The sequence below is a fragment of the Papio anubis genome, chromosome 19 (genome assembly GCF_008728515.1).
Source record: "Papio anubis isolate 15944 chromosome 19, Panubis1.0, whole genome shotgun sequence".
Lineage (NCBI taxonomy): Eukaryota > Metazoa > Chordata > Mammalia > Primates > Cercopithecidae > Papio > Papio anubis.
Genome location: NC_044994.1, coordinates 42,781,628 through 42,806,692, shown reverse-complemented (window position 1 = coordinate 42,806,692; position 25,065 = coordinate 42,781,628).

Genomic DNA, 25,065 nt, shown 5'->3' with positions numbered 1-25,065 from the left:
CCCTCTTCAGCCTCCCAAGATGCTGGGATTGTAGGTGTGAGCCACGGTGTCTGGCGTTTCACAGTTTCTGATCTCAAATCCTGTCAAAATCTCTAGCCAATTTGCAAAATGGCCCAGCTGACAGAAAACCGGAAAATTTGCTTGAAATCCCTCTAATTGATTAGAATTACTTAATTGCTTCCTTAGTGGGCACTGTGGCATTATGTGTCCCCCTAAAGAGAGATACACTGAAGTCCTCATCCGCAGTACTGCAGAATGTGACCTTATTTGGAAATAAAGTCTTTGCAGAGAACCAAGTTAAGATGAAGTCATTAGAGTAGGCCCCAATCCAGTACGTGTGGTATCCTTATAAAAACGGGAAATTTGGAAGCCAACATACACAGAAGGAAGTTGATGTGAAGACGCACATAGGGAGAAAGCCATGTGAAGATGGAGGCAGAGACTGGAGTGACGCAGCTGCAAGCCAAGGGACGCTAAGGATTGTGGGCCACCACCAGAGCCAGGGTGGGGCAAGGAAGCATTCTACCCAGAGTCTCGAGGGAGCGTGGCTCTGCTGACACCTTGATTAAGACTTTCAGCCTCTAGAATGCTGAGAGAATACGTTTCAGTTGTTTGAAGCCACCCAGGTGTGGTACTTTGTTACAGCAGCTCTGGCGAATCTTTTAACCCTGGGGAGATTTAGAATTGAGAACAGAGATTCTGAAGCAAATCAAACCCCTAGTATGACTATTGTGTAAAATCTGGGAATGACTTGTGCGCATTAGCATTTGTCTTAGCCAGCATTCACCTTGGAAAGCAGAGCTGAGAGGAAGCTCAGGGGCGGGTAGTTTATCTGATAAGGTATGTAGGGAACAGGAGTAAAACAATAAAACTGGGTGCATAATTGACTTGGTCATTGCTACGGGCAACTGATGCTCCATCCTTTTGGACACTTCTGAGGAACCATGTGGAATAAGCCTCAGGTTTGTTTGTCAGAAAAATGTTAGAGGAGAACCTTTATCCACTGGCTTCATTTCTCTCACTGGATTTCCCCTACAAGGTGTCATATCCCGTACACTTCTGGGGTCAGTCTCTCTCTCTCTCTCTCTCTCTCTCTCTCTCTCTCTTTCTCTTTCTCTCTCTCTCTCCCCCCTCCTCCCTCCTGTCTCTCCCTCTCTGTGTGTGTGTGTGTGTCTATGAACATAGAGCAGTTCCCAAGGAACCCTTTGCCATGGCATCTGATTGTCTGAGAATTACACAGGTACAAAGCAAGAGACTGAAGCTGAGAGGTGCTGTCAGGCCTCACCTGTGGTTACTACAGGAATGATTAAAGCAAAAGGTAGGCTGTGAGGGTGTGAGGTAGGACCCAAGTGGTGGTGTATTAGTCCATTTTCACGCTGCTGTTAAAGACATACCTGAGACTGGGTAATTTACAGAAAGAGGTTTAATGGACTTACAGTTCCACATGGCTGGGGAAGCCTCACAATCATGGCAGAAGGCAAGGAGCAAGTCACATCTTATGTGGATGGTGGCAGGCAAAGAAAGGATGAGCTTGTGCAGAGAAACTCCTCTTTTTTAAACCAACAGATCTCATGAATCTTATTCACTATGATGAGAACAGCACGAGAGAGACTTGCTCCCATGATTCAATTACCTCCCACTGGGTCCCTCCCACAACATGTGGGAATTTAAGATGAGATTTTGGTGGGGACACAGCCAAACCGTATCAGGTGTCCAAAAGTATTTGGAGAAAGTGGCTAATTACAGTCCCGAGCAATCAATTTAAATTTTAAGCTGAAAACTGCAAGAGAATCTTAGTCTATAAATAGTATTGGCACATTTAAAAGAACTTCATCGTATTTATAAACTTGATTTAGTAGATTTGTAAGAATCACTTTAGTACTTGGGAAAGTTGGCTAGCTAGACAACTAAATTATTTTAAAAAGGGAATTTATTATGTTGGGTTTATAAATACAGATAAAATATTCTAAGGAATTAAGTTATACAAATCTTCTTAAAATTATTGTGAAATTTGAAAGATTTATAAATTGAATATTATTTCTAAATTGAACTTAAAAACATAGGGAAAACTAGGCCTTTGAATTTGTTTCTGTAATAATTAGCTTTAAATACCAAAGTAGATTCTGAAGATTATTTTTCATGCACAAAAGCTATCCCTAAAGACTAAAAAAATTTACGGTTGTATCTTCAAATCATATGAAAATTATTCTTTTCTACACTGTTCATCTGAAAAGTGGGTTCTTAAAAAGGGGGTTAGATGCAGTAGTCCCCCCTCTTCTCCAAGGCAGATAGGTTCCAAGACGTTTCATGGGAGCCTGAAACCTTGGATAATACTGAACCCTATATATTCTATGTTTTTTCTACACACATATATATGGATGATAAAGTTTATATATTAATTAGGCACTGTAAGAGATTAACAACCATAACTAATAATAAAATAGAACAATTATACTATAATGAAAGTTTTTTTTAAAACTTATGAATTGTTTATTTCTGAAGTTTCCCATTTAATGTTTTCAGACCATGGTTGATCCTGGATAACCGAAACCACAAAAAGTGAAACTGTGAATAAGGGGAGACTACTAGATAAGATATTCACTTAATTAGCAGCTTAAATTTTGTATCAGTTGGAGTTCTTTGGTTCCAAACAACAGAAATCAATTTTGGCAAAGCAAAGGAAATTTACTGGGAGGATTCTGGTAAATTTCACAGATTATCAGTGAAAAGGCTAAGAGCCAATCTCTGAAATGGAGAGAAATCAAGTTGGCTCTGGGGGTGTGAGCAGGGTATTTGGGCTCTGTATTAGGTAGGTTCAGTTGCAGGTATGAGAAGCTACTCTGGCTCTTGTCAGCAGAGAAGGATTTAATACAGGGAGTTGGGTGCTTACAAAGTCCATGCAAAGGCTGTAGGAGCAGGCTGTAGACCACTAGAAGATTGACCTGCTGAGGATATGCTAACTTTGCCACTGCCAGGAAGACTGAGGTTGAGGAAGCTGCTTTCCTATGAGCTGTCTTTTCTCTCCCACTACCCTCACCTCTTGTGGTAACATGCAGTGGAGAGTCATCCTTGTGAACTGGGGTCAGCCCAGCATCCTTAGCTGGGGCTTTGATTTTGTTCTGGGTGCTTCTACTGCTGCACAACTGTCCCAATGCCCGGTGGTATAAAACAATAGCCATGTTATTATGCCATGGATTCTGTGGGTCAGGAGTTCAGATAGGGTTTCATGGAAATGGCTTTGTCTGCTCCATAGTGTCTGGGAAAACTTGAACAAACAGGGCTGGAGTCACAGGCAGCTTCTTTGCCTACGTATCTGGTGTGAGTCTGAAGGATGGGCTTAGCTGGAACTGTCAACCAGAGCATGTTGTGTAGTCTCTCCGTGATGGTGTCTTAGGGTAGTGGAACCTCTTACATGGAGGCTCAGTTCTCCAAGTGCACAGGTTCCAGTCAGCAAAGTGGAAACTGCCTGTTTTTTTTTAATGACCCAGCTTTGGAAGTCACACAGCATCACACTTCTGCTGTACTCTACTGGTCAAAGCAGTCACAAGCCCACTTAGCGGTGGGGACTTGGACACTATCTCTTCATGGGAGGGGCGGGGATATGGACACCATCTCTTCATGGCAGGGATGTTAAGAATTTGCAGCCATGGTTTAAAACTACCACGGTTTCATTCTTCTGAGGTCTAACACTCCTAGGTTATAGTACCCTTGTTCTCCATTAATCATGACTGCCCCAGTAGCTACAAATCAGAAACCCACCTATAACCATGTAGCTGGAGGTCCTTAGCCAGGGTGCATGGCTTACTATGATATTGATCCTCTCAGCCCTTGGAACTGGAGGGATTGTGGGGTTCTGGGTCAGCTGGAGGATCTGGCTGGTACCCTCCAGCCAGAATGAGCTCATCAGTCACTCTGATAGGTGATACACATTTAATCATTTTCTAGGTGTACCTCAAGGTGAAAAAAGTTGGGGAGCACTACGCCAGACCATAAGCTTCTTGCAGGTAGGAACCTTATTTGCTTTCTCCATCACTATATCCCCAGGGTGCCTGACACATAGCAGGGCTCAACAAACAGATGAATGAATGAATGAATGAATGAATGAATGAATGAATTTGTTCTAACACTCATGAGGTGGAAGCAGCCATTGTGGCTTTGCCTGTCTTTGTCTGTTAGGGAAGGACCATCTACGGGAGTGACCAGGTGTGTCCTGAAATAGTGGGTCACTCTCCCCACCCCAAGTCCTTGGTTCCAGGGAGCAAGTTTTCTTTGTCCTTTAATCCAAGGGTTTAGGGTTTTCACCGTTGCTTGGAGTCCCACCAGCCAGTTGGTGCCTCCTTAGGCTCTGATCAGCTGAGAAAGTAGAAAAAAGGGAGTTTGGAGGGGAAGAGAGGCAAAGCAGCACTGCAGCAGAAGAGGCTCTCCCTGCCTTCTCCCAGCCCTGCCATAGGCTTCCCCCAAGCCTCTCAGCCAAGGCCTCCAACCCTGAAGTGGGGCTCTAAAGTCCAGCCATGGACCAGCTATGTGGTTGTAGAGAGAGAACACCAAACCTGCCGCCCTCGGAGTTCTTTTCTGGAACCTGCCTCCCTCATGGGGCTGTGTTGAGGTCACAGTGCTGCCTACTCGGCAGGCTCTGAAGTCCTCCACAGGAAAGAAGGTGCAGTTGTCTTTAGTTGCTCTGTGGCTGTGATATTTATCTCTGTTTCCCCAGCCAGGCTCTGGGGGACAGTAGACCCTCACTTCATATTTGTTCATTGAGGAAATAATTGAAGTGATTTTTAATTGTCCTGGTTTTGTAGGCCAGAAAACAAAGGCACAGGAATAGAGTGGCCTGACTCGAGTTTAGAGTGACGGGAACAGTTTCAGACTGACACTTACTGAATTGCCAGCTGTCTCCTGGCCTCCAGATATCCTCATTTCTTTTTTTTGAGACAGAGACTCACTCTGTCTCCCAGGCTGGAGTGCAGTGGTGTGATCTTGGCTCATTGCAACCTCCAGCTCCCGGGTTCAAGCAATTCTCCTGGTTCAGCCTCCCAAGTAGCTGGGATTACAGGTGCACACCACCACACCTGGCTAATTTTTGTATTTTTAGTAGAAACGGGGCTTCACCATGTTGGCCAGGCTGGTCTCGAACTCCTGACCTCAAATGATCCACCCACATCTGCCTCTCAAAGTGCTGGGATTACAGGCATGAGCCACCACGCCCAGCCTAGATGTCTTCATTTCTTATTATCTGTGTCAACTGGAACAATGAGGCCCATGGATCAGGTTCAAACCTTAGCTGCCACGGAATGCAATCTTTATAAATCCAGCCTCCTCTTCTCCTAAACTCAGCCTGTTCCTGCTCGTATAGTTTCTTCCCTGATTCTGATGGAAGTTTGGATCCATGGGCTAAGACTACAAGTCAGGGTGTTGGAGGCAAGAGTGGATGTTTCTGAACTAATTGCAGGGAAGAGGTGAGCCCATGCTTCTGGAGAGTGCTGAAGTGAGAGGTGGCTAGCACAGACTTCTCCCTGCAGGTGCATAACCCCAAGGGTTCGGTATCTTTCCCTGTCCCAGAATCTCCAGTTGTCCCACTTAGTGGTTGCATTCTGCATGTGTCCAGATACATATATATTCTTGGCTCCTGGAATGGGATTGTCAGTTAGGAAGCTGGTGCGGAGTGTGCTGTTAGAGACACTCATTAGGACAAATAGCTCATGGGGGTAAGTATACAGAAATCAAATTGAGTAACATTCGAATTCATAGGAAAACAAGCCCCTGGGTAGCTTGTGCTGGTTGAGGTAAGTGGAGAGCATGATGTCACTGTTCCAGACATAAGTCTCCACCTCTCTGGTGTCCCCAGTCCCTCTCCCCTTCTCTGCTTTTCCTTTTTTATCCTCCTCATTGCCTCCCTCCCCCATTGCCTCCCCCTCTGCCCCTTTACTCTCAGGGTAAGCTGCATTCCTTGCTCTCTCTCCATCACTCTTGGAGGCATCTTCTCTGGTTTCCAAGGGCACCTTTTGCCAGGTGACAAGCATCTCACAGGGGAAAGAGTCTCTAACAGTGGAAGGAAGCTTCTTCCTCACCTTGTGGGTGAGTGGGATGTTTTTTATGTTTGGGGTCATTTTGCAGTCCTCAAGTCATATCCTGTAGAACCTACCTATTAGGCTGGCAGTTCAGAATTCAGCTGGGTAGACCATTTGGGGAGGTGGGAAATGATGGGATGAAATTAATTTGGTTCAGAAGCAAGTATGGTCTGTGTTGCGGGCCTGAGAGGACCAACCGCTGCCCCTTCCGTCCTGGACCACGTGGTCAGCAGACACAAGACAGGATGCTCCTCCCGCTGGCTCTTCTGGAGCCTGATCTCATTATCCTTTCCTCCAGCCTTTGCAGCAGCTGCTGGCTGCATTCTCCTCAACTCCTGCCCCTCTCCCTGCCTCCCCCAACCTATTAGTCCTTGCACTTCCTGGTAATTCCATCTCCCAGCATTTGATCCAATTTGGGGGTTCACAGCTTCCAAGAAGTGGCAGATGGAAGGCATCAGAGTCCCCTCTGAGTGAAGAATTGGCTTGGAACTTTGCCGGCGTAAGACTGGTGATGCTCAAAGCATACTAGTAGTCATGGTGGGTAAGTCTCAGCCAGCCATCCAGGGGTGTGTCAACCTTAACTCCTCCTTTTTAAGTAATCCTGCACATTGGACATGCGTGTAGGACTTTGTAATATGTTGCACTTCTAGACCTGCCATCCCAGTGGATCAGCTCAATCATGAGATGCAGATAAGGCAGGGTTCCCACTCTTCACTGACATGTGTGGGCAGGCAAAGGCTCGGAGAGATGAAGGACTGGCTCCTGGTCAGATACTAAGACCAGAATCTCCTGTCTCCTGGACTGGTGATCTTCTTGCTACCACACACACGTACTCCAAACCTTTGTCTTAGTCCATCTGGGCTGCTATAACAAAATTCCACAGACTGGGCGGCTTGCTGGGAAGTCCAAGTTCAAGGCAGATTTGGTGTCTGGTGAGGGCCTGCTTTCTGGCTGATAGACAGTGCCTTCTCAGTGTGTCCTCACATGGTGGAAGGAGCCAGGGGTCTCTCTCAGGCCTCTCTGATAAGGGCACTAATCTCATTTATGAGGGCTCTGCCTCCATGACGTAGTCATCTCCTGTAGATCTCACTTCTAACACCATCACCTTGGGGGTTAGAATTTCACCATATATAGGGCATCAACATTCAGACCATGTGCCATGTGTCTGCTTCCCCAAATGCCACTCTCCAGGACAGTGAGTCCACTCTCCTTGGCCCCAACCAGGTGTCACCCTGGGCTTCCCATTCTGTGTCCCCCAACCTGAAGACCAAGCCCCTGCTTCCCTTCAGTCCGCTGTGGACTTCACGAGTGCTGGCCAGGGACTCTCTGGGTATCTGGCTTGCAGGTAGACAGTCCCAGAGTCTCCAGTTCTGCTCTCACCTCCCTCTCAGCAGAGTAGAGGCCATTTTCTGTCCTGTCCTGAGACTTGGCCCTCTCCCCAACCCTCCCCTTGACACTAGTTCAGTGGGTATTTTTCAACATCTTCTTAGCTTTATGATGTATCCAAAAATAATACACCTCCTCCTATGATTTCCAACCATTACCCTCTCTGCTCAGTGTGTTGGGGTTTGCATTTCAAAGCCCTGATTAAAATTGCCTAACTTCATAGTTTACATTTGCTCCTCTCCTCCCCAAGGCTGGTTAGGAACAACAGCAGCATCAAGGTAAGTGGCTAGTGGTTCCTTTAACAGCTGTCATTGTTTCTTCTGCTTCCCCCCTGTTCCCACACCCCAGAAGAAGGGAGCCAGAGGGAGGGGTTGCAAGATCAAGGAAGCTCTGGACAGGTGACGTACAGTCAGGCAGTGTGCTCCTAGTGGAAATCTAGAGTGACTTCTCTCTGGGCTGCTTTGTCCTGCGGTGTTTCTCAGTGGGATGTCATGTGAGGAGTGACAGTGGCAGCCTGGATTTCGGCACGGTTGTCAGCCCTCAGGGCTGCAATGAGAATCCTTTCCCTGCCACCCACCTTCCTGGTGGGACACCTCACTCACCTCTAGACTTCTGCAGTTAGTTTTAGCTTAGAAGAACACCATTTTCCTTTGTGCATTATCTCAGCCCCCAAGGTGAACATATTTAGCTTTGTCTTAGGCAGTTTACATGGGTGAATTTATAGATCATGTGAGAAACCTTTCTGCTTTATAATCTTCACACACAACAATCCACACTCTTCACATTATTAGCAGAGCATTCCTGAACTGGAAGTACAGCTATTAACACGGAGGCCTCTGACAAGTGAGGGTTCATTGCCAAATCCCAGTCTGATTGTTATTAACCTGTCATTTGTTTGGTTCCCAAACCTCTAGTGCTGCAAGTCATGTAAACAGACGATTAAAAATGACGTCAGACCTTCCAGGGAAGGTCAAAGGCTGCCCTGCATTGGTGGGCGGGTGGTAGCCATAGGGAGGGTGAGATGAGGGGACAGTAGACCATTTCTGTCTCCCAACTCTTTCTTGCCATCTCTCTCACCTTTGGTCCAAGGGGTGGGACTCAGGAGGTTTCCAGCCTGGCCCTTGGCAACATGGCACCTCCTTGGGATGACTTCAGGGAACTCAGGGGAACATCTATTTAATAGTTACCTAATACGCAAATTCCCTCAGATGGAAATCACTGCGGGGTCCTGGTTTCTGATCTCTATCTTGGCACATGCAACCATCCCCATGGTAACCCTCCTTGGTCCTTCTTGTTAGTAACCTGCCGCTGATTCCAATGGTGAAAGCCTGGCCCTCTTGGGCAAGTCAGCAGCATCTGATCACTGGCCAGTATTTGTGGTGGGGCTATGACCCATTTGACAGAAGATGGGCCTGAGCTGGCACCGAGAGTAGAGAATTCAGACCTCCATTTAGATCTGTCAGCCCAGCCTACTCCCACATGCCCAGAGAGTCCATTCCTGGGATTCCAGATCATGAATACTAATGGCAGATCTGTCATCCTGCTGGTCTACGCAAATGAAATGCCTCCTCCAGGCTGGGCTGACCCTGGTGAGAGAACAAGCCTTGGAAAGACCCTGAGGTGATTGATTTTGGCCAGGGGCCACTGCAGAGAGGTGTGAAAAGAGAAGATGGAAAAAATTATACAAAGCAACTGGGAGGTTTTCCCGGCAGGCAGCCAGAGTGTTAACAGCAATCTGCTCAGATCTGCTCTGGCCATTGAGGGCGGATTCCTGCGTTGCCTTATTCTTGCATTGCCTTCTGAAGCAGAGCTGCGTGTTGGGGCTGGAGAACAGCCGGGGAGCTGCAGGATAATCACCCTCACAGCTAGGCTGGGGCTCATAAAACTTTAACAGCAGCTTCACAGAGCCTAATCCTATAACCTTAGCAGGCTCGCCCACCCTTCCTCTTTTAAGTTGAGTTTCTTTCTAGAAGAGAAAAGCCAAGAAGTGACCTGTTTCTCACTTAACAGCAGGGACCCTGGCCTGAGCCCCAGGAGAGGGAGGCAGGTCTAGGCTTGCTTGGGGCCTGGTGGGGAGGAACCTGCTAAGAGCCCGTTTGCCTGAGGAGACCAAGCCCCTCCCTCTCCCTTTGTTTAAGGGAAGAGAACCTTCAAGCAGTAGGAGGAGGCAGGAAAAGGGAAAATGGCTGTATTTATAGAACGTAGAGCCTCAGGCAGCCACAGGAAGGGGCTCTGAGTAGGGCTTCTCAGTTACTCCCCTGCAGTGACAGCAGTCACAGCAGCTGCCAGGTGAACATCAGGTCCCCGTGGCCTCCACTGCAAGCATGACCTCTCTGAGCCTGAGCTGAAAGGGAGACATGGGGTGGCCAAGATGGCTTCTTTGGTACACAGGTAAGGTGCCCCTTGGTGACTTTAGAAATTATTGGAGAAGAAACTGGCTAGGGCTGAAAGTCTTGTAACACCAGGAGTTCAAAGAAAAACTTCAGACAAATTAAATTTAGCAGAATTTATTTGAGCAAAAGATGAGTCATGATTTGGGCAGCATTCAGAACCGAGAGGTTCAGAGGGCTCTGCTTTAGCGCATGAGCAGAGGGCTTTTATAGGCTCAAAGCAGAGGCAGATAATTATTTGATTGGCTGCAGGCAGGTATTTGCCTTGTTTGGGTATGATCTGGTGGCAAATCCCCCAGTTAGAGGTTAGTTGTCAGTTTCTGACTGATCAAGCTTAAGTTTCATTTTATTGCTGACACTGGCCTTTGTTCGTTTATGTAGGAACCCAAGGTGCCAGAACCATGTAAGCCTAATGAGCTCCCAGTTAATTTTTTTTTTTAAACAGTCTAGAGAAGAGGCAAAGACATGCTGTCCGCATTGGTCTCGATACCACAAGGCTAGCTTACCTCTCAGGTAATTAGGTCTGGGAAACATGGCAATGTAGGCTTCGTTTGTTTAATCATCCAGCCCAAAATGTTAAGCAATACAGTTTCTAAAAGGAGAAATTATCAACACGGATTTCACCTTCGAGGAAAGATCCATTAAAGGGCTTCTGGTTAGTAAGTAGGCCAACCCAGGGAGGTCACACCTGAAAGACTAAATGCTTACAGTATTTGCACAAGTTATGAAACCGTGGACAGGTACAGACTCCTCCTCCATCTTCACCAGGCCTTATTCTCAGCCTCCTGCAAGTTTCTGCCCCAGAGTGGGGCTTGCTTCTGGCCTGATCTGGCTTTCCCTCTCCTGAGAGGGTTTTCAGATTCTCTATCTAGGAAAACAAAAACAACAAAAAAACCCCAACTTCTCCCGGAGAGCCTTTCCCCTACTCTCCCTGTGGAAATTCACTTCTTTATTCTCAGTCCAGTTTAACTTCTAGCTCCTTTACCAAATGGTCAGTGATTCTTCCACTTGCTTTTCAGTTTCTGTTTCTTGAAAAGAGATTCTGTTGCAGGCTCATGTTTTTCCTGCCCATTTCATCAAAACCAGCCTGATCTCTAGCCCTTTCTCTGCAACCTGTTCCCAATCTAGCTGAGCTGATGAAGGAACTCAGGCTAGGGAAATGCATTGTTTCTTCCGGATAGTGTGGTTGCATGTGATCTCAATGGTGCATCCTGGAACAGATTAGAGTGGGAAAGAGGGTCTGGGGGTCTTTTGATCACTCCATTTGGGGAGACATATGCCACTCTCATAAGAGGTTTAGCCCTGGGCTGGCCGCGGTGGCCCATGCCTGTAATCTCAGCACTTTGGGAGGCCGAGGCAGGTGGATCACTTGAGGTCAGGAGTTTGAGACCAGCCTGGCCAACATGGTGAAGCCCTGTCTCTACTAAAAACACAAAAATTAGCTGGGCGTGGTGGCACGCGCCTGTAGTCCCAGCTACTCTGGAGGCTGAGGCAGGAGAATTGCTTGAGTTTGGGAGGCAGAGGTTGCAGTGAGCCGAGATCGTGCCATTGCACTCCAGCCTCAGGGACAGAGAGAGACTCCATTCCACCCCCCACCTCGCAAAAAAAAAAGAGGTTTAACCCTGGCTATCTGACCAAGTCTCACTGGTATTTAAGGAATAAAGTCTGATTTCCACCATCCTCCATATATGCAAATCTTCATAATAATGAGTTATCGTAAGAGTGTTCTATTTTCACCTAATTTTACAAACCAAAAGGCAAGTTTCATGAGAGTGAAAAGGCTTACCCCCTCCCCCGACATTAAATCAGTGAACATCTTGGCAGCTGCTCCTTCCACTTTCAGAATCAGACTAAAATTTCCTCTGCATGCACAAGGCAGACTGATGTCATTGTCAAGTCTAATAAATAAATCACAGCCTAGTGTCATGGGACTCAAATGTAAAATGCAATGTCTGGCACCACTGGAGATAAAATAAATTACCTGTAATCTGGTAAGCAGGTCATCTTGAGTCTCCACTCCGTCCTGGTGACTTCAGAGATTGATTCTGCTAAACTCAGATGAAGCAGGACATATAGGTTCAGGGTTTGAAGTGCAATGAAAGCATTTGGGCCAAGAGATGAGAAAATAAAACACTTTGCATAGGGAGGTGGAGAAAAGAACCTTGACCTTGGCTTCCCAGGGGCTTAAGGGTAGTTCCTTATGGACCCACTTTGGCCTCTTAACCTCCGATTTCAAGAGATACTATTCTGTCTAATAAACATCACTTTTGGCCAAGCACTGTGACTCATGCCTGTAATCTCAGCAGTATGGGAGGCCGAGATGGGTGGATCATTTGAGATCAGGAGGGCAAAACCAGCTTGGCCAACATGGTGAAACCCCATCTCTACTAAAAATAGAAAAATTAGCTGGGTATGGTGGTGGGTGCCGGTAATCTCAGCTACTCGGGAGACTGAGGCAGGAGAATTGCTGGAGCTTGGGAGGCGGAGGTTGTAGTAAGCAGAGAGAGCACCATTGCACTCCAGCTTGGGCAACAGAGAGAGACTCTGTCTCAAAACAAAAAACAAAAAACCACCACTTTTTTTGTTGTTGTTTAGGGCTATTTAAGTGAGTTTGTAAACAATCTTTATGACAGGAGACCAACATTTTATGATTGATTTGAAGGAGGCCTGCCCCACAAAGGATACATGGGGCCTGGAGCTCAGCTAGGAGATCCCCTCCTTTAGTTTCAGAAGTAAAGACCCCACTGAAGTGGAATAGTATTGAAAAAGGATAACGGCTGTAGTCAGCTCATAGCATTCTAGAACTGTGCTGTCCAATAGCAGTGTAAGAGTGCCACATGGGTGATTTAAAATTTGTGTATTAGCCTGCCCCATTAAAAAGAGACAGGGGAAGTTAGTTTTAATATATTTATTTAATATATAAAAAATATTATCATTTGAACATGTAATCAATATAAAAAATTATGAATGAGATATTTTATTTTTTGGGGGTGTGCTAAGTCTTTGAAATTTGGTGTCTATTTTATACTTGCAGCTGAAGGGGATCAGAATACACCACCCTAAAATATGCCACTTTGGCATAAGGATTATTTTGAGCTGAAGACAGTTGAGAAACAGCAGATGCTAGGATTAAAATCAACTCCCTGCCCTCTCCCCCATTTGCTTAAAAACAGACAAGGACACCTTTAGACTCTTATCAGCTCAGAAATAGCAACAAGAGGACCCTGCATAACAACCTTACTAAACTAACCTTTTTTTTTTTTTGAGACAGGGTCTTGCACTGTTGCCCAGGCTGGAGTGCTGCAATCTTGGGTCACTGCAACCTCTGCCTCCTGGGCTCGAGTGATCCTCCTGTCTCAGCCACCCAAGTAGTTGGGACTACAGGTGTATGCCATCACATCTGGCTAATGTTTGTGTTTTTAGTAGAGACAGGGTTTCGCTATGTTGCCCAGGCTGATCTTGAACTCCTGGACTCAAGTGATCCACCCACCTTGGCCTCTCAAAGTGCTGGGACTAAAGGCATGAGACACTGCACCCAGCCTTAAAATAACTTTTCCATTAGTTCTCCCTGTTATATATTTACCTTCTCACAGCTTGCCACCCCTAAAGCCTAAACCCTTTTTCCTTTGTCTTGTCTCTTTTCTACAATTTTATTGTTCTTTGTTAAAATGCTATATAAGCCTCAAGTTCTAACTACCCTTTTGAGTTAGTCATCACTTAGTGTTTCCTGTGTGTATGCATGCTGGACATATTAATAACTGTTCATTTTTCTCTTGTTAATCTATCCTTTGTCAATTTAATTTCTAGGGCCCCAGCCAGAGAATCAAGAACACAGTAGAGGAAAAGTGTTTTTTCTTCCTAAATAGCACATCTCAGTTTGGATTAATCACATTTCAAGTGCTCAGTGGCCACATGTGGCCACAGGTTACTGATTGGACAGTGAGGACCAGGAAATTCTAGCAACCAGGATTTCAAAAGGGTAGGGCAAATCAATTTCAGTGAGACGAGAAGCAGGTAGAGAAAGGTCTCAGATTCTTCATCTTGTGCAGTTAGTTCTAAGCCATGACTGCCCTGAGAGGGGATGGCTCGGAGAAGGAGAAGGAGACAGAGAGTGTGTAGTTTTGTGGGCCTCTGGGCTGAGCCTACAACATGTCCTCATGTTCTTTTTTGCCAGAGCCACTCCTCACCCCTCATGCCAAAGGAGAAATAGGATTAAAAATCATGAGGAAATGGGGCTTGCAGATGGGAGTTTCTCTGTATAAATGTCTATCTTCCCCCAGCATATGCAAAGGTAGGAGACTCAGGAAGATGTTAAAGTCAGGAGGAGGACTTGAAAAATGGGGAATGGGTTGTTCCTGAGAGGGGCTAAGTATCCAGTAAACGTCCCGAAATACAGGCTGGAGAGATGGATGGCTAGAGAGATATGGGTTAAAAATGCAATAAATCAAGAAAGTTTCTCTGGGTGGCAGGAGGAGGTGAGAGGCAACTTGTGGCTGTATATAGTGTCTGTAAGAGCCCAAACACTCACTGTGATTTGAAAGCTTTGCTCATTTGGCTCTTTAAAAAGCCAGGATTTTTGCAATAAGAGACATAACACTGGGCAAAATATGCCCCTAAGAGCAGCCAGGTGGTCCCAGGCATGTAACAAATTTCATCAACTGTAGGTGTTAGAGAATAGGAGAAGTCTATATAGAGTCTACCAAGCTGCAGGGATCCCAGATTGCAAAGGGGCAGCAAGAACAAGATAGTGGAGAAACCAGGTGCCTTCAAATTCACCCTGTAATCACTGGGTTGCCTTCAGCTGTAAGCAAAGGAAAACTTGTGACCAAAAGATGAATTGACCTAATCACAAGGATATTTATTGCTTTCTTAACTGAATATAGGCAGCTCTAGGGCTGATTCAGCAGCTTAACGTCGTCATTGTGGGCTCTTTCTGTTCCTCTTTTATACTCCCTCAGTCTATTTGACTTTTTGTCCCGTGTCCTATTGCCTCATGATCTCAAGGGGGCTGCTGAGGTTCCAGCATTGCATCCACATTTAAAAGCAAAAGGCAGAGGGTAAAGGTTTGCTTCTCATGTGGCCCTTTGAACTTGAATATTGAGAAGCTTCTCAGGAAATACCCTTTTATATCTTGTTGAACTGGGTCACTGGCTGTGAGTTGCTCTCAGGAAGGCAAGGAAAGTAACTTTTTCAACCTCTAGGGATGAAGAGAAACAAGAGAAAAGAATGTTGGAATTTTGGAATAGCCAACCCTAGTGAATGCACAAATCCCAAGATAAAGTATCATGCTGTAGAAGGAAGAGCACTAGATTATGAGCCAGGAACGACCAGCTCGCTGTGTGAACTTGCAGCTGTCACCTAGCTTCTCTGAGCCTGCGACCTTCTCTCTAGGGTGACTGGTTGGATTCACTAGATGGCCTCTTTCCGCTCAGACATCCCTGATTTTATTAAAACTCCTCGAGGGTGTCGAATGAACTGTCTGGTGGTAAGGTAATTAATTTAATGAGCTCCAGTTGGTAAAAACAGCTGTGGCTTGTCTCCTTTCCATGCTCAGGGGACATTTGTTGGCTGAATCAACTTTCCTATTCACAGATCCTTATGGAAGTTTAATTACACCTACAATCTTGTGTCTTTGGTCCTTAGATGTCTTTTCTCAGTGACAACATCAAGAAGGTGTTGAAAAGACCCTACGTATGTGCTACACCAAAGAGACATCTCTTGTCATTGATCGATCTCTGCCCTGCCAAGGCAGGGTCAGCCTGATATGGTTTGGATGTTTGTCCCCTCCAAATCTCAAGTTGAAATGTAATCCTCAGTATCGGAGGTAGGGCTTGGTGGGAGCATTTGGATCATGGGGGCGGATCCCTCATGAATGGATTAGCACCAACCCCTCGGTGACAAGTGAGTTCATGCGAGATCTGGTTGCTTGAAAATGTGTGGCACCTCCCTCTCTCATGCTCCTGCTCTTGCCATGTGAGACATCTGCTTCCCTTTTGCTTTCTTCCGTGATTGCAAGCTTCCTGAGGCCCTCCCCAGAAGCAGATGCTGGCATCATGCTTTTCATGCAGCCTGCAGAACTGTGAGCCAATTAAACCTCTTTTCTTTATAAATTACCCAGTGTCAGATTTTGTTTGTTTGTGTGTTTTTGAGATGGAATTTTGCTCTTGTCACCCAGATTGGAGTGCAATGGCATGATCTCGGCTCACTGCAACCTCTGCCTCCCAGGTTCAAGCAATTCTCCTGCCTCAGCCTCCGGAGTAGCTGGGATTACAGGCACCCACCACCACATCCAGCTAATTTTTCTATTTTTTTTTAGTAGAGACAGGGTTTCACTATGTTGGCCAGGCTAGTCTCAAACTCCTGACCTCAGGTGATCCACCTACCTCGGCCTCCCAAAGTGCTGGGATTACAAGCTTGAGCCACCATGCCCGGCCGAGGTGTTTCTTTATAGTAATGCAAGAATATCCAAAAATACAGCCATAGGCAGAACTGTGGGGGAGGAAATTGGCCCTCTGAGGCCTCTCCACATCTCCTTCTCCCACCTGGCATTCATGAGTCTCCTACAGTTGGATTCTCTCAGCTCTGGTCTGGTTGTAGGTTTTGTCTACATACTTCCTAGAGCTCTTGTCCTCAGTTTAAGCAACAGCAAAGATGGACAAGCATCTCTGTACCTTAAATCTAAATTCCCAGGAGAGGGATTATGATTTGCTTAGCTTGGATCAGGTGTGCACCCTGGTCCAATCACTGTGGTGGGAGGGGGAGGGGTGATTGAGGAAGTCACCACAGTACAAATCTGGATTCAGGGGCCTTCCCTGTGGGGTCAGAGGTGGGGTGTAGTATACTTTTCAGTTGATTTTTATTTTTAATGAGGAAGTGGGACCAGGTGTGGTGGCTCAGGCCTGTAATCCTAGCACTTTGGGGAGGCTGAGGCCTGAGGGCTGCTTGAGGCCAGGAGTTCAAGACCAGCTTGGGCAACATAGCAAGACTGTGTCTCTACAAAAAATACATTAGCTGGGTGTGGTGGCGGGTGCCTGTAGTCACAGCCTCTCAGGAGGCTGAAATAAGAGAATTGCTTGAGCCCAGGAGTTTGGGGCTACAGGGAGTCACTACACCTGGCCCTACTTGGTGACAGAGCAAGAACCTGTCTTTAAAAAAAGGGAGAGTAATAAGTGGATTTTCCACACTGTTTGATGTAGTGTGAAAACCCCAGAGATCACATAACATTGTCAGCATTATTAAGTTTGAATTCTGGATCCACCAATTACAATTGGTATATTCTTGTTCATTTTATTTTATTATTATTTTTTGAGAAGTGTCTCGCTCTGTTGCCCAGGCTGGAGTGCAGTGGCGCAATCTTAGTTCACTGCAACCTCTGCCTCCTGGGCTCAAGCAATCCTCTCACCTCAGCCTTTCAAGTAGTTGGGCCCACAGGCATGCACCACCAAACTCGGCTAATTTTTGTATTTTTTGTAGCGATGGGTTGCCCAGGATGGTCTTGAACTCCTGGCCTCAAGCAATTCGCCCGCCTTGGCCTCCCAAAGTGTTGGGATTACAGGTGTGAGCCACTGCACCTGGTCCTTGTTTATTTTAATTATTTATCAAACACTTACACAGTCATTCCTGGTATCCTTAGGGGCTTTTCTCCAAAACCTACAAGAATACCAAAATGTAGGATGCTGAAGTCACTGATGTAAAATGGCTTAGTTTTCTCCTATAACCTAGCATATCCTCCATATACTTTAAATAATCTCTAGATTACTTATAATAATTTAATACAGTGGAAATGCTATGACAATAGTTGTTATACTCTGTTTTTTGTTTGTTTGTTTGTTTTAGTTTTTTTTTTCTTTTTATGAGACAGGGTCCCATTCTGTCACCCAGGCTGGAGTGCAGTGGCGCCATCTTGGCTCAGTGTAGCTAACCTCTGCCTCTTGGGCTCAAGCCATCCTCTCACCTCAGCCTCCCGAGTAGTTAGGACTATAGCCATGCACTACCACACCTGGTTAATTATTGTGTTTTTTATAGAGACGGGTTTTTGCCATGTTGGCCAGGCTGGTCTCAAACTCCTGGGCTCAAGTGAACCACCTGCCTCAGCCTTCAAAGTGCTGGAATTACAGATGAGCCACTGTGCCTGGCCTGCATTTTTTATTTGAATTTTTAAATTGTTTTATTATTATTTTTTATCCCAAATATTTTTGATCCATTGTTGGTTGTGGATGAGAAGGGCCAACTGCTAAGCATTTTCTACATACCTAACACTGTATTGGTCCAAGTGCTTTACATGTTTAAACGTCTTTAACCGTCATAGTAATGCTATAAGATAGATAACATTATTATCCCCATTTTACTAATAAGGGAACTAAGGCATAGAAAGGTTCAGTAACTTGCCCCAGGTCTCACAGCTAGTAACTGGTAGAGCTGGTATTCTAGTCCGGCCTGTCTGACTCTATCATCCTTGCTCCAAACTCCTGTGTTTGCTGACCTTGGACAAATTACTCTGTGCCTCAGGTTCCTCATTTGTCAAATGAGTATAATAACCTATCTATCCAGTTGTGGGAATTAAAGTGGAACAGGACATGTAAAGCTCTGGAACCCCTGGTCAGGGTTCTCCAGAGAAACAGAATCAATAAGATATATGTGTATATATAGATATAGATAATAGATATAGATATATGCACACAAATATATACACACATTTCTTTTAATTTAAATCTTAATTTTAAGTCCCACAGTACATGTCAAGATGTACAGGTTTGTTACATAGGTAACCGTGTGCCATGGTGGTTTGCTGCACCTATCAACCCATCACCTAGGTATTAAGCCGAACATGCGTTAGCTATTTATCCTAATACCCTCCCTCCCCTGAGCCACCCCCCAACAGGCCCCAGTGTGTGTTGTTCCCCTCTTGTGTCCATGTGTTCTCATTGTTCAGCTCCCACTTATAAGTGACAACATACGGTGTACACACATATCTTATTGATTCCTTAAAATATATATTCCTTAAAATATAATTCCTTAAATATTCTTCTCTCTGTGTATATATATGTTCCTAATAATTATACTTAATTCCTTAAAATTAAGTAAGAGAGAAACATATTTTAAGGAATTATAGAGGCTGGCAAGTTTAAAGTCTTTGGGGTAGGCCAGCAGCTGGAGATCCAGGGAAGAGCCAATGGTCCTTGGACGTTTAAGTCAGAAGGCTGTCTGCAGACAGAGTTCCTTTTTGCTTGGGAGAGGTCATATTTTGTTCTAGTTAGGCCTTCCATCGATTAGGAGGGGCCCACTTGTGTTATGTAGGGCTATCATTTATATAAAGTCTCACCGATTTAAATGTTAGTTTCATCCAAAAACATCCTCATAAAAATATTCAGAATAATGTTTGGCTGGGCATGGTAGCCCAGCCAAATTGACACGTAAAATCACACCCTCTAATCGTACCCATGGGGAACCTACATGGGAGGAGTCTGACCTTTTCCTTCCTTCCCACCACCAGGGCCCCCAGGAACCCAGCTGCACATGTCTCTTGGAATCTTCCAAAGTTTGGAGCTGTCACCTGGCTCAGCCCAGCTGTTGACATCTTCATCTTTTTTTTTTTTTTTCTGAGACAGAGTCTTACTCTGTTACCCAGGCTGCAGTGCAGTGGTGCGATCTCGGCTCACTACAACCTCCGCCTCCCTGGTTCAAGCGATTCTCCTGCCTCAGCCTCCTGAGTAGCTGGGATTATAGGCATGGGCCACCACGCCTGACTGATGTTTGTACTTTTAGTAGAGACGGGGTTTCACTATGTTGGCCAGGCTGGTCTCAAACTCCTGACCTCAAGTAATCTGCCCGCCTTGGCCTCCCAAAGTGCTGGGATTACAGGTGTGAGCTACTGTGCCTGGCAAACATCCTCATCTCTTAACCGTGCTTCTTTGTGGAGCCATTTCTCAGGCAGCTGCACAGCCACAGAGCTCCCTTGGCCTCAGAACTCCAAAGCCCCCAGTTTCATGTTACAGTGCAGCTCTGGAGTGGTTGGAGATGATTGCTTTTCACAGCAATCCATCATGCATGTAGCACTATTGCCCCCGTGGTAATAACCATGCTGACAGAATGAGCAGTGAGCTAGCTTGCACATTTGTTGACAGGTTCAGCTTTCATAAGCAGACCATGATTTAATAAGAAATGGAATCTCAGGTGTTAGTTCTACTCTGTCTCAGCATGTATGCTTCTATTATTATGTTTTAATAATGCTACACATGCTTAAAAATGTGTAGGCACGTGTACCAAATAAGATCTCTATTATAAATAGCTGTGTTGCCTCAATTTTGCTCTAATACTCACATAAGATAAACTCACATGACTTCAGAATTGCAAAAGACACAAATATATTCAATGTCACTGTGCGGTAAAGGGTTAAGTTGGTGGGCCCTGCTTGCTCAAACCCTGCACATTTCAAAGAAAGGCCTGTGTTTAGGAGGACAGGTTCTTGATTGGCCTCTGGGAGATAACCTCTGAGCCCTCGGAATAGACAGCCTGATAAGAGTGTTTTTCTTGTGTGTACCCGAGTCCCTGGGCCATGCTGTATCAGTGTGACCTCTGGGGGCTGGAGACTGAGTAGGTCACGTAGGCACTGCGTGGCTATCTTTGACCATCCCCATAGAAACCCTGGACTCCAAGGCTCAGGTGACATTTCTGGTTTGGCAATACTACCCACATCGTTGCTGGGAGAATTAAGCACATCTTCACGCAATTCTATTGGGAGAGGACACTTGGAGGCTTAGATGTGGCTTCTCCTGGAGGTTGCTCATGTGCCTTTTCCCTTTGCTGATTCTGATCTCTTTTCATGGTAATAATCATAACCGTGAGTATACCAGCTTTTCTGTCTTGTGAGTCCTTCTAGTGAATCATGAAGCCTAAGGTGGTCTTAGGGATCCTCAAGACAATCACTGGGCTGAGGGTTCTGAGGTCGGGAGCAGTGGTGGAGAAGCAACTTTTGGGAATGTCAGCAGCAGGAAATCAATAATGATGGGCCATGGAGGGCTCACCAGGTGGGGAGCGCTGAAGGTCTCCTAGTTGCACCTCAGAGATCTTATATATTTGTCCCATTTTCCCATGTGAATGATAAAATCCTCTGGGGGCGGGTCCTTCTCCTACCTCTTTATCCCCCGTAGTGCCTAGTGCAGTGCCCTGCAATGCAGGTGGTACCTGCCCAGATCCCCTGCAGCAGGGAGTGTACCCATCATCCAGCTGCTCTGGGTTGTGGCTGCTAAATGGCTTGCAGCTGCCTCTAGAGTTGCTCTTGGCTGAATAAGTTCTGTTCCCTCGCCCCACCCTCCCCAGCTGGCAGCCATGACTGGATGATATGGTCGCACCAAAGCCCAGCCTCTTAAGGTGGCCCCACTCTACAGTGCAATTGAGGCTCCAGAGCTCTTGGTGGGACCAGACTGAAGCTGGTCTGTAGCCTGGACCACTTGCCTGCTGAGATCCCCCTGGTCTAGGAAGGGGAAATACAGGAAGCTGATACTCTGTTGGTCTCTTATATCCCCCATTTCCTAGAGCATTCCTGCAGTGAATCACTGCCCCCCAAATGCCCATCTCAGACACTGATTTTAGGGAACCAACTCAAGACAACAATGGCCAAACTCTGATGGCCATTGCAACCCCACAGTCATATTTTGACACTATCAGTGGAGTGGAAAACTCACAGTATGGCTCACAGCGTCCTTGTTTCTGAATTTCTCAATGTTTAAAGCTCTACCTTAGTATTGAACCCTTGAATTATAGGAGAGAAGATGTAAACCATTTTCGTGTACCTGTGAGCAGTTCTGGGAGACAGGATGAAGCAATTGTTGAAGACACGGTCTTGCTGTCAGCCACACACACTTGCGTTATTCCTATGCTCCCTGTTTCCCACTACAGAGCCTGTATGTTGGGTAGGTGCACTGAAGGGCCAACATGAGCCCATTGCAAGGGCCTTGAGACTGGTCTCACTCCAACCTCGAGATGGCTGTTTTTGGTTTCTGATGGAAACGGAGCCATTCACTACTAATGAAATGGAGTGTGGCCCGGAGTTTAGCAGAGCTGCCTGGTGGGACTACTGTGTCATGGAGCCTTGAGCCATGGGTTCAGCCCCCTGGTGGGTTGTGCTTGGTTTCCTGATTATGGATTGGACTCAGCCCTGCCACATTGTCACTCTTATGTGTGCCACTAGGCACTAACAGGCATCAAGGCATAGGAGTGTTCAGATACTGGTGAGTCAAGAATGTGCAGAGCCAGGGAGAACATCAGTGTAGACTAAGTAATTTCAATTCTGAGATCTCAGGTGTCAACACCTAGAAGGGTTCTCAGTGAAGTTTTTAATGTAATTGAATGAGGTGAAATTCACACCTCAAGGACCAAAATGGCCCTCAAGTCAGGCAAGAGCACACAACTCTTTCACTTAAGCCCCAGGCCTACTAGCAGGCTCTGACACAAAGACCCCACTGGTTTGACATCAACACTTCTCAACCATGGCTGGGATTGCTAATCCCAAAGTTGATTAGTGAGACTATTGGTAGGAAACTGATGGTACACTTGGGGTGTGTGGGAGATTGAAAAGAAAAGCCATGCGTCACTGAAAGCCAGTTTTTATTCTTATAGGGAAGAAGGGAGGGCCAGGAAGAGTTGAGAAACCCCAAGCCAGGGCAGGGAGTGTGTTGCCAGCACTAAGCAGCTGTTCTCTGCTTGGGTCCTGGACCTGCTTCCTATTAAATCCCACTGTTGACACCTGTCGGTACTCTACCAATATCCATTTGGCCCTCACCTTTCTCTGTGTGCCAGCCCAACTCCCATCTGTCAGCACCTGTGGCCTTTTGCCTATGGCCTTCTTTTTTTTTTTTATTTCAAGACAGAGTCCCACTCTGTCGTCCAGGCTGGAGTGCAGTGGTACGATCTCAGCTCACTGCAATCTCCGCCTCCCAGGTTCAAGTGATTCTCTTGCCTCAACCTCTGGAGTAGCTGGGATTACAGGCATGTGCCACCACGCCCAGCTAAGTTTTTTGTATTTTTGGTAGAGACGGGGTTTTGCCGTTTTGGCCAGGCTGGTCTCCAACTCCTGACCTCAGGTGATCCACCTGCCTCGGCTTCCCAAAGCGTTGGGATTACAGGTGTGAACCACCCTGCCTGGTCCTGTGGCCTTTTTCTAGCCACTGGAGCCCATTCTGCTGCAGTGCAGGGCAGGCCAGAGGTGCTGGGGAGGTAGCATCCCAGGAGAGCAGTCCTCAACCCAGGCCTGGCTGCAGTGGGACGTCTCGCAGGTGTGTGTTGCACTCTGCCTCCTGGAGCTCCCCGCCAGGACACAGCTACAGTTCCCCACAGCAGGAGCTTGCCCTGTTTATTGCTTCCTTCTCTCCCCTGTCACCTCCCCACTGCCCTCTCAGTGTTTCCTCACCCACGGCCTTGCACTTGAATCCATATCTCAGGGTTTGCGCTGAAGGAAATCAAACTAAGCCAGTGCCCTGTTGTCTTTTCTTTGTTTCCTTACTACACAGATCAGGCCCCAAGCTAGGCAGAACTGTCTGGAGGGGCAGAAAGCCATTACTAAGGGCAGCCCTGGGGCTCCAGGCATCCAGAGGCTCAGGGCTCCAGCACCCAGGCAAAGAGGTGAGCACAGCATAGGGCCTATGATGGCCTGGTTCCTGCCTTTGTGGTCTGTCTGTCCTCATCCTCAGGGCTGATTTTATTCCTCCAAGTTTCAGTCCCAGTGTCTGTATCCCAGTTAGGTTGCATGAGATGAGTTTATCCTGGAAAGACTATCTGGGCTCTAGTTCTAGCTCTGCCACTAACTGTGTGGCTTTGGGCAAATTACTTTGCTGCTCTGGCTTTCAGTCTACCCATCAGCAAAATAAGGCGGTTGGATTAGATGATCTGTAAATGCCCATCTACAATTTTTATAGTCATTGAATAATGAATGAAGACAGGACTATTACCCATGCAGGTATTCCTGGGCTTTCTCAGTGGCTCAGTCTCAATGAAGAGAAGATGCTGCTCGACATACCCTTGCTACAGTTTGACTCATGACCAAGCAGTTGGGGACATCAGACATTTTCCCTCTCCATGTGGAGCTTACTAGTTCAATCGAGAACCACAGCTTTCAAGTTGAGCTTTTGCCTGTTCTAACCATCCCAGCAAAAAGCCTGGTTTCTCATCATGGTAGTAACCTCTGGCATAATGTCCCCTCAGCCTCAGCTCAAGTAGGATGGTTCCCACACTTTTAGAAACTTCTCACTAGCAAACGAAGACATTTCTCTAAAGAATGGAAAGTAAATGAGGATGTGTAATGAGAGAATCATGTCATGAAAATAGGATGTGTAATTAGAAAACGTCATGGAAATGTGGCATTTCTGAATTGGAATGTCAGTGGCTAGAAAAGACAAGGCAAGTTGTGTACTTATTCACAAAGACGTGGAGGCCACATAGCATCTTACACAAGGGGTGAGCAAACTTTTTCTGGAGAGGGCCAGGTAATAAATGTCTTAGACTTTGTGGACCATGAGGTTTCTGTTGCAACTGCTCAACTCTGTAGGATGGAGGCAGCCATATAGATGAGGGCCAAGACTAGGTTGAGGGCCAGTGAGGCACACTTGTGTTGGGCACAAAATTCAAGGGTGCCAAAAACCTCAGTAACCAAGATAAATATTTGAATGCAATATTTAGAAAATATTATTGCAGAAAATCCATGATATGAAATATCACAATTAAAAGTAAAGACAGAAGCCTGGTGTGGTGGCTCATGCCTGTAATCCCAGCACTTTGGGAGGCCGAGGTAGACAGATCACTTGAAGTCAGGAGTTCAAGACCAGCATGGCCAACATGGTAAAACCCCATCTCTATTAAAACTACAAAAGTTAGCTGGGCGTTGAGGGGTGGGGCGCCTGTAATCCCAGCTACTCAGGAGGCCGAGCCAGGAGAATCGCTTGAACCTGGGAGGCAGGTTGCAGTGAGCTGAGATTGTGCCACTGCACTCCAGCTTGGGTGACAGAGCAAGACTCCATCTCAATAAATAAATAAATAAATAAATATAGACAGGATCAGACAATATGTAAATGAATGAGCGTAGCTATGTTCCAATACAACCACTTGGCCTGGAGGCCATAGTTTGCTGATCCCTATGTTATCACATAGGGTAGACCTGGGACCCTCCCAACAGAAGTTTTCATCTTAGAATCAGGTGGCTGGATGAGGTTAAGAACTATTTCCTTTAG